Below are 13,311 nucleotides of genomic sequence, written 5' to 3' on the forward strand. Positions count from 1 at the left end.
AACTGCTGGTTTCAGGTCCACAAAGATAAGGCACTTGAGCCAGAATGGAAAACGTAAAACAACTACCTCACCAAACACACTTGTTTCTCTTTAAAGCAAGGCTTTCTTGATGAAGGAAGAACTGCCTTGGGTTTACTTTCTAGCAAAAGTTCTTATCTCATAGTGGATCGCTAAAAACAGGTGGAAGACTGACTCTCATCCAGACAGTGGCACTGGTCCAAGTACAGCACTTTGAAGAACATCACCTAGTTACCATCACGTCTCCTCCCTCGCGGCTGTCAACTCTGGATTGTTGCAACAGTCTCTTGGATGGTCTCCCCGCTTGTAGCTGTTTTCTCCCATGCATTCTCCACTCCTCTGCCAGAGAAATCTTCTTATTTATTTATTTGTTTGTTTACTTTTGAGAGAGTACAAGCAGGGGAGGGGCAGAGAGAGAGGGAAAGAAAGAATCCCAAGCAAGCTCTGCACGGTCAGCGCAGAACCCGATGTGGGGCTCCAGTGCAGAACCCGATGTGGGGCTCCAGCCCAGGAACTGTTGAGACCATGACCCAAGCCGGAATCAGATGCTTAACCGACTGAATCGCCCAGGCACTCCAGAGAAATCTTTCTAACTTGTAAATCGGTTTGCGACATTACCTTCCATAAAACCCTTCAATGATTCCCACTGTCTCTTGATAAAGCCCAAGCTTCACGTGGGACCCGAAGCTCTTTGTGACCTTGCTCCGTGTACCCTCACCAGCTTTCCTGCCTGCTGCTTAGGTCCCAGTTTGATAGAATTATATGTAGTTCTCCAAATAGGCCGCATGCTCACTTCACGATTTTGTACATGCTATTCTGTCAGCCCCTGTTGATCTCCTTTCCCTCATTAGCCTGTCACACGTGCACACACTGTCTCTGCGTGGTCAAAAGCCACAACAGCCACATGGAACTTCACAGAGGGTATGGGAATAGAGAGATTTTGTTTCAGTTTTAGGATTTGACCAGGAGGAGAGGAACAGGGAAGGCTAGACTGGGAGTATGCAGGATGACTTAGGGAGATATTCTAGAAGGCTGCTGCTGAACAGGAAGTGATAATGACCTGCCAGTGGAGCAAGGAAATGCTACAGTAAGATTTCCAACAAAACTAGGTGGGTACTCACTGGCAGTAAGTCACAGGTAGAGGGATTAATTTTTTCAAAAAAGGGGATGCAGTATAGTAAACAAAGACAGTTCCTACAGAGAAGTTCCCTTGGGATGTTCTGGAAGTGGCCAAGCAGCTCGTAAGAAAGACTTCTCTCCTTTGGCTGTCAAAGCACCCATGACTCTGAATAGCTTCCAAGCATGATGTTTAGGCAAGGAATGGCTGCTGTTATCTTGGCAGAATGGTGGTGAGCTTGGCAAGCTAGTGGCGGAAGCAGTTAAACTTTATCCATTCTGTCCTCCCACACACTCAGCGTGGAGGCTGTGGACGGCGAGGATGTCAGAGGCTGAAGAAATATCCAGCAGCCCAGGGGGAGAGTCTCTGGGTCTTTTCCCTTATCCGGGACAGGCAAGGCAGACCGAGGGTCACAGCTCCTGCCTGGCCTCTGGTAGCCTCTGATAAGCAAAACCTTCAGTGGGAAGAGATCATTCTCCCTTTTGTCACTTACGCAGATAGAGTAAAGTGTGTGCCCTTTTCCCACTTCTGGGAGGCTAAGATTTATTAAAATCTGCAAATTGCCTCCTTCAAGAAAACATTATATAAAAGGATTAGCTTCCTGGCAGGTGTTTAGTCTGATGCGGGTTCTCAAAAGACATGAATGGGAATTTGTCCATTTTGTGTTATCCAAATGCTCTACAAAGATTAACTCATTCATCCTCATTGCCTGCTTGTGAGGGTTGTTATCCCTTTTTTTCAGCTGTGGAATTGAGACAAAGTGCTGCGCTGAGCGGCCTAGCCCGAGGCTACGCAGCTGGTGGATGGAGCCACCAGGCGCTGTGCTGGCAGGCCTCACAGGCAGGCTTCCTCTCTGAGGTAAGGGCAAGCCTTGGGCCTCTGTCGAGGTAGCTGGCACAGCCTGCAGTGAGCTGCTAGAAGCCCGGAGCCTCAGGAAGACAAAAATCCGAAACACACTAATGGCGGGTGCCAATCAACGAGAATGTGTGATAATGCAGACAGCAGCTGGGTTGAAGTTTGCCTTCCAGAGTTCTGTGATAGCCATGAAGGGACGGTCAGATTAATAGTGCTAGTGACATTGTTAAGCAGTCTGTAGGCGAGGTGTGTGCATGGCTACAGCTCTGTGATGACTTCTACACCATTGCTTTGCATTTGTACGGTGCTTTCCGGTTCTTTTTTTTTTTAATTTTTAAAAAATGTTTATTTTTGAGACAGAGAGAGTGAGTGCATGAGCAAGGGAGGGGCAGAGAGAGAGAGGGAGACAGAGAATCCAAAGCAGGCTCTATGCTGTCAGCACAGAGCCCGATGTGGGGCTCAAACTCAAGAACTGTGAGATCAAGACCTGAGCCGAAACCATGAGTCAAACGCTTAACCGATTGAGCCACCCAGGTGGCTTTCCAATTCTGAAAGCACCCTCACACGTACAATTATTTCCTCACAATTGTTCTTTGAAATAAGTAAGTAAATATTACAGGTTCAATTGTGTTCCCCACAAAATTTATACAGTGAAGCCCTAATTCCCTCAGAGGTATTCCCATACCTCAGAATGTGACTGTATGTGGAGGCAGGACCTTTAAAGAGGGTCGTGATCCAATCCAACCAGTGTTCTTATAAGAGGAGGAAATGTGGACACAGGAGGAGACAGCAGGGGGAAGCACATAGAGGGAAGGATGCAGGGAGAAGGTGGCTGTCTGCAAGCCAAGGAGAGAGGCCTGGGAAGAAACCAGATCTGCTTACTCCTTGATCTTAAACCTCCAGCCTCCAGAAGTGTGGAAAAGGTAAGTCACTCAGTCTGTGGTATTTTGTTATGGCAGCTGTAGCAAACTAATACAGTAGACTATTTTGGAATATCCTTAAACATTTTAGAAGTACTCATTCCCAATCAGAAAATGGCCATATTCATCAGAGGACTTTCACACTGTCTCAATAATAACATTAGAAATGGATCACACCGAGCTCTCACTGTGTGCCAGGCATTGTTGTAAATGTCTTACTTCATTGCATCCACCATTATTTACTTGGGGGGGGGGAGGGAGGAGGAACAGTTTTTCCTTCCAGTAAAATTCTGCTTAATAAATGCAGAAGGAATGAGAGAAATAGAAGATTGCCATTGGGCAAACACCGCAATAATAATTGTTGCAGATGAGACCCAGTGATGGACACTCCAATTAGTGGGTGAGAGTATGATGAGAAATGGGGTGCTTGCATAGCCTCAGAGTATCTCCCCACAAGAAATTTATTAATTACAAAGGGAATAATAGTAACTTTACGGTGGAGAAGCCCCCCGGACACCACCTAATCCAAGTTACCAAGGTTAACCTCACCAATAGTCAGACATGTAGACATCATGTACCCCCAGCTATGATGCACTAAGAGGGCAAAGCATCTCATCTGGGTATCCTTGCCAAAAATGCATAACCTCCATCAACTCATGAGAAAACATGAGGGACATTTTGTAAACAACTGGCCTGCCTTTCCAGAAGTATCACAGACTGGAGGAGATGAAGAAGACATGACACTTAAATGCAGTATAAGATCCTGGGCCAGAAAAGAGAAATTGGTGGCAAAACAGATGGAATCCAAATAAGGTCTGTAGGTGTAGTTAATAGTATCACACTGATGTCAATTCCTGGCTTTGATCTTTGGACTATGTTTATGTAAGATGTTAACATCAGAAGAAGCCGAGTGAAGGGTGTGTAGAAATACTCTACAAAGTTTTCAGCTTTTCTGTAATTTTAAAGTTATTTCAAACTAAAATTAAAAAAAAAAAACTTCTCAAATAGGTGCTATGATTATCCTATTATTAGTAGGTGAAATAACTTGCTCAGTCACCCAGCTTGTTAAGGGTGAGGCGATGATATGTATCCAGGCTGTCTCATTCGAGAGCTTATCTTAAATCCTGAAATATATCGTCTTAGCACCTCAGGGAGACAATGGAGTCTTATCTTAGTTTTAATTTTTCATATACTTGTATCAAAAATTATATATTTTTAGTGATATTCTATAGAATACTTTTTTCTTTTTTTTAAGGACTTATAATCCTTTTTTTTAAATGTTTATTTTTGAGAGACAGCAAGCGGGGGAGGGGCAGAGAGGAAGGGAGATACAGAATTTAAAGCAGGCTCCAGGCTCTGAGCTGTCAGCACAGAGCTAGACATGGGGCTTGAACTCATGGACTGTGAGATCATGACTTGAGCCAAAGTCAGATGCTCAACTGACTGAGCCACCTAGGCACCCCTACAATACTTTTTTCTAAACCATTCTGCCTCCCGTTCCTCCCCATTAAGGAGATTTTGGCATAATTTTTAAGTTGGAAGAAATCAAAAGCTGGGGAGGGCACTGTACAAAATACCATTACATACATGAAGAAGAGGCCGACTCCTCAGAGAACTTACAAATAGCTGAGGCCTATGAAAGATAGACAAATCTATGGAGCGGAAAACAAGCACCAACCAAGTAGTATAGGCCCTGTGGGGCATTGGAGGACAGAAGGGAGGGAAAATGCACTTAAGCCTGATATGACTGAAAAAGGAGGAGGTGACATTTAATCTGGGCCTTCAAGAATGAGAAGGTTTGGGGGTGCCTGGCTAGCTCAGCCAGTTAAGCGCTTAAGTGTCAGACTTTGGCTCAGGTCATGATCTCACGGTTTGTGAGTTCAAGCCTGCATGGGGCTCTGTGCTGACAGCTCAGAGCTTGGAACCCGACTGGGAATCTGTATCACCTGCTCTCTGTCCCTCTCCCACTCACACTCTATCTCTCTCCATCAAAAATAAGTAAACATTAACAATTTTTTTTTTTTAAAAGGACACATCTCGGAAAAGAACATTACAGATAGAAGGGTGATATAAGAAAAGATAGGTGGAGGTGAGAGAGCTCAAGATTGTTGAGTAGACCAGTTAGATTGCAATTGTGGAGTTACTGCATATTTAAGAAAGACATTTTAGCAGAGATCTCAATCTCAAATGCCTTCAGGGGCCATGCAGAAATATGGAGGAAACTTAAATATCTTTAATAAGATATTAAAGAGTGGTGCGGCATCTGGAAAACTGGAGAGAGCCTGTTCCACCTAAAGTCATTGTGGATGAAGACAAAGCAGCACAACCAAACAAACACTGACCTAGGCAAACACATTGCTGCTGACCAGATTCTGCCCAAGGGCTGCTGGTTGCAGCCTACTTTTTGACACCAGCGAAAGCATTCTTGGCTGTTACAATAGAGAGCATAGCTTATCAAGACAATGACGAATTGTTTGGAATTTGCACTAATAATTCTTTCTGGGTCTCAAGACTGTGTAACCAGGTGGGGCAGTTGTGTAATAATTGTTTCACGAAGAGCTCTGTAGACCTACTGCTTTATTGTTGTTGGGACACTACTGCCACCTAGTGGTCATTGGGGCTGTGCCAGCATCGACAAAAACCTTACAGAGTTGCTTTCTATATATGGTGCTTTTATCTTCAAAATGTTTGTCTTGTGACTCATGCTACAAAATACCCAAATAAACTACATAATCCTTTATATTTTGTGGTTGATAATAAGGTGATTTTTCACAGATGGTAAGGGTTATTGTTATATTTTCAATACTGTAACAGTGAGGGCTGTGCTTATTTATTTGGTGTCCGGTCAATAATCTTTCTGTGCCCCTGGTGTGTGCTTGTATTAATTGTATCTTTTTGGCATGGTCGTAGGAACTCAGCAAGTATCTGAGATGCTACATAGAAGGGATTAAATGTCTGAGGATGCATAAAAAAAAACAAAACACTGAAGGAAGAATCAGGAGATTTAGGTTAATTTGCAGCTGTGTGACTTTGAGCAAGTTACTTGGCCTCTCTAGGCATCAATTCTGGCTGTTAAGGAATGTGGGGTTGACGGGTGCCTGGCTGGCTCACTTGGAAGAGCGTGCAACTCTTGATCTTGGAGTCGAGAATTTGAGCCTCATGTTGGGTGCAGAGATTACTTAAATAAGTAAATAAACTTTAAAAAGTAAATAAACTTAAAAAAAAAAAAGAAAAAATGTAGGGTTGAAAAAGTTTAGCAGGTCTCCAGCCAGATCCCATGGTGGCATCCTCTGAGGAACTTCATGGGATTAAAAATTCTAATGGTTCTTTGTCCAGGGGTGGAGGTGTAGGCTAAGGGGGGGGGGGGGGGGGGCAAGGTGAAGCCCAGACTGCTCCAATCAGAATAGTTCTACTACAAAAAATTAATTGCAAAAAAAAAAAATTAATATTGGATAGGTGATGCATGCCCATGATTCAAAATTCAAGAGGTACAAAACAGTATGTGGTGACTAGTCTTTTTACTAACCTGTCTCCAGTTCTCTACCTTAAAGGAAACCAATGTCACCATCTCTGGTCTGTTGTCCAGAGATAGACTACCCCCTCCTCCTACCATTGTCCCATCTCCTTTCTTTTATTAACACAAGTAGCAACATAGCATACACACTGTTCCACAGTGCCTTTTTTTTTTTCTTTTTATTTGAGAGAGAGAGAGAGGAGAGAGAGAGAGGAGAAAGCACAAGCAGGGGAAAGGGACAGAGAGAGAGACAGAGAGGGAATCTTAAGCAGGTTCCATGCTCAGTAAGAAGCTGGATGCAGGGCTCAACCCCACGACCCTGGGATCATGATCTGAGCTGAAATCAAGAGTCAGATGCTCAACCGACTGAACCACCCAGGTGCCCCCCTAGTGCCTCTTTTAAAATCTGTTTTATGTTGGAATTTCGTTGAAATTTCACTTAGATTTCATTATACTGAGATTATCTACCTAGGAAATATTTGACGAGCTCATCTATAAATCTTCCTTTTCACTAGGGCATTTCATGACTCTTAAACCTACATTTTGATTTGATCAGAAAAGAAATGACTCATGGACTTGGGGCTCTGTGGAGACAAGCAAACTTTGAACCTGCTCATGGTGTCAGGCTTCTGGGAGACAGGAAGAAAACAATCTCTTGGAGAACCCCTTGGTCAGTGCTTTCAGCTTTAGGCCATTTGGCTGCTGTAAACCATAATGGTGATCTACAGTTAGCAAAGTGTAGGGGGAGCACAGTGAAGAAACTGCTCAGGTACTGGGAATATCAACAGTAAACGGGATTGAAGAACTGGGAAGGACAGAGCAAGAGAGTGAGGACTGGTCAGTGTAGAAATCTCTTTAGGTTTTAAGTTAACTGGAGATAGACTCCTTATTTCAACGATCCCCTATTAGATTTTTGTTTCCTATTTCAACTGGATCAGATTTTTTCAGACAGTGGCTCTTAGCCCTACCTGCTGTTAGAATCATTTGGGAGCTTTCAGAAACTTCCACGGTCAGGGCCCCACCAGCAGGGATCCTGATATAATTTGCCTGGGCGTGGGACCCAGTGCCTGGAGTTTTGGGAAAGCTTCCCAGATGATTCTAGAGGCAGCCAGGTGACAGGAGAGCTGTAGATTATCAGTGAGTGGCCAGTGATGCAGTGCCTTCCTCCTCCAACAGGTGGTTGTTCTGGGCAAATGGCCAGATTCCTTCTTAAAATCCTTTAAGCTAGCCTTCCCTTCTTCCACTCTTTCTATTGCATTGTCACTGACTTGTTGCCTCTTTTGACATTCATCAGTCTTCTGAGCATATAAAACCCCTTCAGGTAGTTCAAACTAGAAATGATCAAATCCTACCTTTTCCAGTTCTGCTTGCCTTCAACTGCTGAAAACTTTACTTGAGCTCTCTGGCCCATCAAATTCTAGGTCAGTGGTTCTTGGACCAGAACATCAGCACTAAATAGGAAAATCCTTAGAAAATCAAATTCTGCAGCCCACCCTATACCTACTGAATCCGAAATTCTGGGGTTGGGGCCAAGCAATTTGTGTTTTGATAAAACCTCTAGATTATTCTGGTGTATCCCAAGTTTGAGAGCCACTGTCCTGAGGCCACTTCTGCCCAGGACAGGGCATTGTTTTGGTAGCCTTAGACCACGAGCTGTGGCATTCAGAATGCATTGTGCAGCAAGGGGTGCTCTATCCTGAGCCCTTGGTGTGCGTCTTGGGTGCCCACAGGCTGAGCCAGCTGCGGTCTCCCTCCAATACCCTCATCACTTCCATCTCCTCTTGGTGCTGGAGAATAGACTCAGCTTCTCAATTTCTCTGCCTTGTACCTCAGCACTTTACCATGCTGGGCTTTTCCCAAACCACCCCTGCCACCTCATCCCCTGGGACTCCTGACCCTGGGAGAGACCTTTGTAAATCCCCTGAGGCAGAAACAGATTTTTTTAAGGGGGCTTCCTGGCAGAGTTTATCTTTATACCCCGAAACCTCAGATGAGGCCACCCAGCAGGAACAAGTCTCCTCCGCCGTTGTGGGTCTGCCGGATGACTCATTTTGTGCTCTGAAGCCTGATTTCTTACCTAATTGGTGTTTACTTTTTCTCTGCCGAAACACAATCATATCAGATGTGATTAGTCAAGTGAGGGGGACTGATTTGTGTTTCGGCGACCCTGGAACTTGGGCATCCCAGGGAGTGCCATCCTTCAACGTACGCATGTCAGGAAGGTACCCATTTATTCCAACGAGGCCGTCATTGTGCAGAACATGACTGGGCGTGCTCTTCTGGGTCCCTGCTGCAACCCCATGTCTGATATTTATGGCTCCCCATCGTCGGGTTTCATCTTCTACCGCCGTCTCCCAAGTGCCCGTTGCTGCAACCACAGAACTGTTTGCTGTTGCTTGAACTCACCCTGCACTTTCACATGGCTGTGACTTTGTTATTCTTACTCAGTTTGGAATGTTCCTTTCGTTCCTTTCTTTGCTTATTGATGCCATTCATCCCCTAACTGCCGGCAAAACCGCTCCTTTTCCTATGAAGCCTTTCCCTGCTCTTCAAACCAGGATGGCTTGCTCTCTTCTCACACATCATGGTATTTCACTTTTGCGGGTATTAAACATGATTCGCTTGAGTACATACTGCCTTAAAATGTAAGCTTACCGGTGTCAGCGACCACGGGAAGAATCCAGTCCCCCCTGTGGCAGCTGACGAAGTAAGAAATCAACAGCTCTCTGTAAAGAGTCTCCAAAAGGAAAGGCAGGAGAAAAGCAATCTATTTACTGTCATAAATATGGCATTGTACCCAGTCTAATCACATACCTTAGTCACTAGAGCTGTGACTAAAGTCACAAAACACTTTTAGCCGTTTCACGTAATCATCCACCTCAAAGGATAAAGATTGGACGAAACTTAGGAATAATAAAGGATGTATGCCTGAGCAGCTAGTATGAAGGACATACTACAAATTTAAAGCAGTACTGATACTACTTAGAAACTACAGTGAAGGGGAAAGCATTCCTGTCGTTTGTTACAAGCACTCCCTTTTGCAGGAAGCATGCCGCCTGTGATTGTAACGCTCTGGGTCTTTGCAAGGGCTTTGAGTTCCCGAGGGAGGGAGAAATGTTACAAAGTTTAGCACCATCCCAGAAAAGAAGTACAAATGACCCCAGGTTTCCCTACATTAGTGAGTTTCTGTGGTTTCAATTTTTTGTTTTTACCACCCAAAGGAGAAATCGGATGAGCCCAGTCACTGAAGTAGCTCTGGGAAATGCAATTCAGTAGCCAATTTATGCTTCAGTGGGAATGGAGCACATACCCAATACCACACTTGGGATTCTTCCCTGCAGTATTTGGTCTCTTCCTTTTTTGTGGGTCATCTTTCACTAATGCTTTGGGAGTGCATTTGCATTCCCCTCTGTCTCTTCCCAGAATCTAAACTGGTCTTGAGTCATACTTGATGTGCTCAGATTTCCAGCTATCTTGCCGTACCACACCATAAGACTTGCTGTTCTGCCATGGTAAAGAATCCCCCTGCCGACTGCGGTATCCTACATCCTGATCCTCTAACCCTTCTGCCCAGGTTGTGACTCACTGTTTCCCGACTTGGTGTCCTCCCCCTCCTTCCCCTATTGCATACAAAGACAAAATCGCCTGCCTTTATTGGAATGTTTCAGTCTCTCTCCCCCTGTTCCAGGACTCATTCAAAATCCACTTCTTCCAGCAACATTCCTTTGAGAAATTCTAGCCCATTGGATCAATCTTTGTTTTACACTGTCTGAGAATTTATGCATTCAATTTAGAAACTCTATGATACAATTTCTTTTGTTGTAATCATTCTGAAGCTATTTTGTCTTATCGGATGTATTACATCAGGTAAAGAGATGAATTAAGATCTGATTCTTGGTGCCTTGTAGAACTCCGCATCTACACTCCATCTGCCATGCTGAAGTAACAAATCTCTTGGGTTCAGGATCATCAAGAAAGAGGGACTAGAGGTTGACATTATTTTTAAGAAGAGGTAACCTTTTGAAAGGTGAGCTTCCTCTAAATTTAGGAAGGATGGTTTAGTGGTAGACTATTCCAAGAGTGTCAGGGACCTCCATCACAGCACCCCTGGGATTAATAGGGCCACTGACAGGGACAAGTGGAAGCCAGGGTGGCCAAACACTAAAAGTGGTGACCTTGGGGCACATAGCAGAAGACCTCAGCCTAAGCTTGTTTTAGAGGGAGTGGAGCAGATTTAATTTGATTTACATACAGGAAAAACAAACAAATAAATCCAACAATGTGATATTTCTTGCATGTGAGTATAGTGGAATGAGAAACTTACCTTTTCATTCTGCCTACATTACAGTGATCTGTGAGTGATGGACTGACTCACTAGCTTGCACTTATTTATGGGAACTAGCACATCAGTATCTGTGTATAATTGCTATCAGTTCAGATTGGTGATTCGAAGTTAGATAGTAGGGGGAAAAAAAAGAAGTTTCCTTTGAAAATCATATATATTTTTTCAACCCATCACACCAAACCCCAAGCCACACTTGAGTTTTCACAATATTTGATCTCTTCTAAATTCATAAGCTCAGGGTGCTGCCTCAGTTGTCTGGTGAATCAGGTATCCGCCAACAAATATTTAGTGAGCATCTATAAGTTTCAGAGATGGGTCTAGGTTTCCTTATGGAGCTTTCATTCTACTAGGGGGAGAGAGACCAACAAGAAAAATAAATCCAAACCAAAAAACCCTACAGAACCCCCACCCCCAAATCATAATGAGAAAATTATATGATAATACATGCCACATGGGGAAGGTGTGGGGTTTGGGAATGCTGGGTGGGGGTTTAAGTGAGGTGATTTGTTAGTATAAGAAGTTGACATCTGAACAGAGACCCAGGGTTGCTGAGGCAGTTAGTCCTGTGGATTTCTGGGGGAAAGAGAGTTCCAAAATGAGGGACAAGCCAGTGCAAAGACCAGAAATGAGAGCATGTTCAGTATGTTCCAGAAACATCAAAGAGACCAGCATGGCTGGCACAGAGTGAGCAAGAGTGAGAGTGATGGAGAGGAGGTGGGAAGGCCTAATCATGTCAACACTGTGGGCTCTTGTAAGGACTTGGGCTTTCTTCTAAGAGACATGAGTACCTACTGAGGAGTTTTGAACTGAAAAGTGACATGATTGATCTGATCGATATTTGAAAGGATCAATTTGACTGCTGTGTTGAGACTAGGCTGGTGGAGGGGTGAGTGCAGGCGGGAAGCAAGGGGGGAGGCATAGAGACCAGTTAGAGGCCTACAGCAATTGGGGTGCCTGGGTGGCTTAGTGGGTTAAGCATTCAAATTTTGATTTGGGCTCGGGTCATGATCTCCCGGTTCATGAGTTTGAGTCCTGCACCAGGCTCCATGGTGACAGTGCGGAGCCTGCTTGGGATTCTCACTCTCTCTGCTCCCTACACCCCTCCTCAGAAAATAAATAAATAAACTTGAAAAAAAAGCCTACAGCAGTAAATCTAGACTGATAGTGATTTGGACCGTGGTGATGACAGTGCAGATAATGGTGAGAAGTTCTAAGTTTCTGGATACATTTTAAAAGTGGAGTCAATGGGATTTCCAGTCAGATCAGATGTGGGATGTAAGAGAAAGAAAGTAATGAAGGATGAATCCAATTTCATGGACCAAATAAATAGAAGGGTGGAGTGGTCTTCAGCTGAGATGAAGAAGTCTGTGGGAACAGCAGGTTTGCTGGGAGTGGGTAGGTGGCGGCAGGTTGGAATTTCATGAGTTCAGAATTGGTTATATGATGTTTTCAATGTTCCGCTAATTCTAGATAGTTTTGTGATACTTGTTTGCCTACAGTCACACAAACGTCATAAAAATCCATGAAATCCCAAGCGCGTGCCACATTTCGAGCCCTTTAGGCAGCCTCAGGGAACTCCCCTGGCACACACTGCCACATGGGTACCCTGGCCAATGGGATCCTCTGAGTGAGCACCTTTGAGATCCCAGGTGCAAGAATTCTCTCTAGTGGGGGCAGTCTTCATTGGGTAGGTACTAACCCATTCATGTTCTCTCCCATGGAGAAATCTGATGCTAGACAGAAGGGCAGGCAGGAGGCATGGAACAAGAGAAGCAGGGGAAAAGCAGAGGAGGAGAGAGAAGCTTGTTCCTACTAATGACAGAGTCTACCAGAGGGAGAACCAGACTTACCTACTTCTGAGGGAGAGAAGACTGAGCAGGCCACCAGGATTGCTTTTGAATTCCAAACCAGCAAGGAACCTTTACTGATTTACTTTTGGGTCCCTCATGGTGTTTTACTCTGCAGTGCTGAGATACTTTCTTGCTTTCCTTTGTATATTTACAGTATTAAAATCAAACACTTGCAGTAGCCTACGATGTGGCTTATTTGCTATGGGAAAGCACCTTAATGATACACTATGATGTTGCGATCTCGTATGTGTTAAGATGATCTGGGAAATGAAACAGAGATGGTAGAGAGAGTTTAACCTTTGCTTTCCAAAGAGAATAAGCATAAGCCACAAGTGTAAGGATTATAAAGTAATACACTTGATTAATTGTTTCATAGTACCCTTATCCACAAATATTCACTCAATTCCACATGTAAGGCACTGTCCTAAGTCCTGGGGAGAAGCCAGACATGGCCCTATCACATACATCTTGATGTGTCTCGATGTTTTCATGCCTTTAAGTGAGATTTTCTTGTCTCTTTTTCTCCTAGATTCCACAAGTGTCTCCCTTCCTCTCCCCCCCCCCCCCCATTTCCCTCTCTTCTTCCCAGTTTCCTCAGCCAGGTTAACTCCCCCTGTCCCGAATTTGATTATTTTCCCCACCTTTAGCTCTAGCTCTCTCTGATTGCTTTCTTCTTTAGGATTTAACTAGAA

The 13,311-nt window shown here is 44.2% G+C and overlaps 1 long non-coding RNA gene across 1 annotated transcript in view; it reads left to right on the forward strand.

The window, feature by feature from the left end:
- The window catches only part of LOC147578205 (uncharacterized), a 38,622-nt gene extending 25,825 nt beyond the window's left edge, over positions 1-12,797 (forward strand). Inside the window, exon 3 of the long non-coding RNA XR_015254221.1 lies at positions 12,493-12,797. This is a non-coding gene — a long non-coding RNA (uncharacterized LOC147578205). The remainder of the gene's footprint in view (positions 1-12,492) is intronic.
- Positions 12,798-13,311: the final 514 nt, after the last annotated feature.

This window comes from Puma concolor, chromosome C1, assembly GCF_028749965.1.
Source record: "Puma concolor isolate L17-30 chromosome C1, mPumCon1.1.hap2, whole genome shotgun sequence".
Classification (NCBI taxonomy): Eukaryota; Metazoa; Chordata; class Mammalia; order Carnivora; family Felidae; genus Puma; species Puma concolor.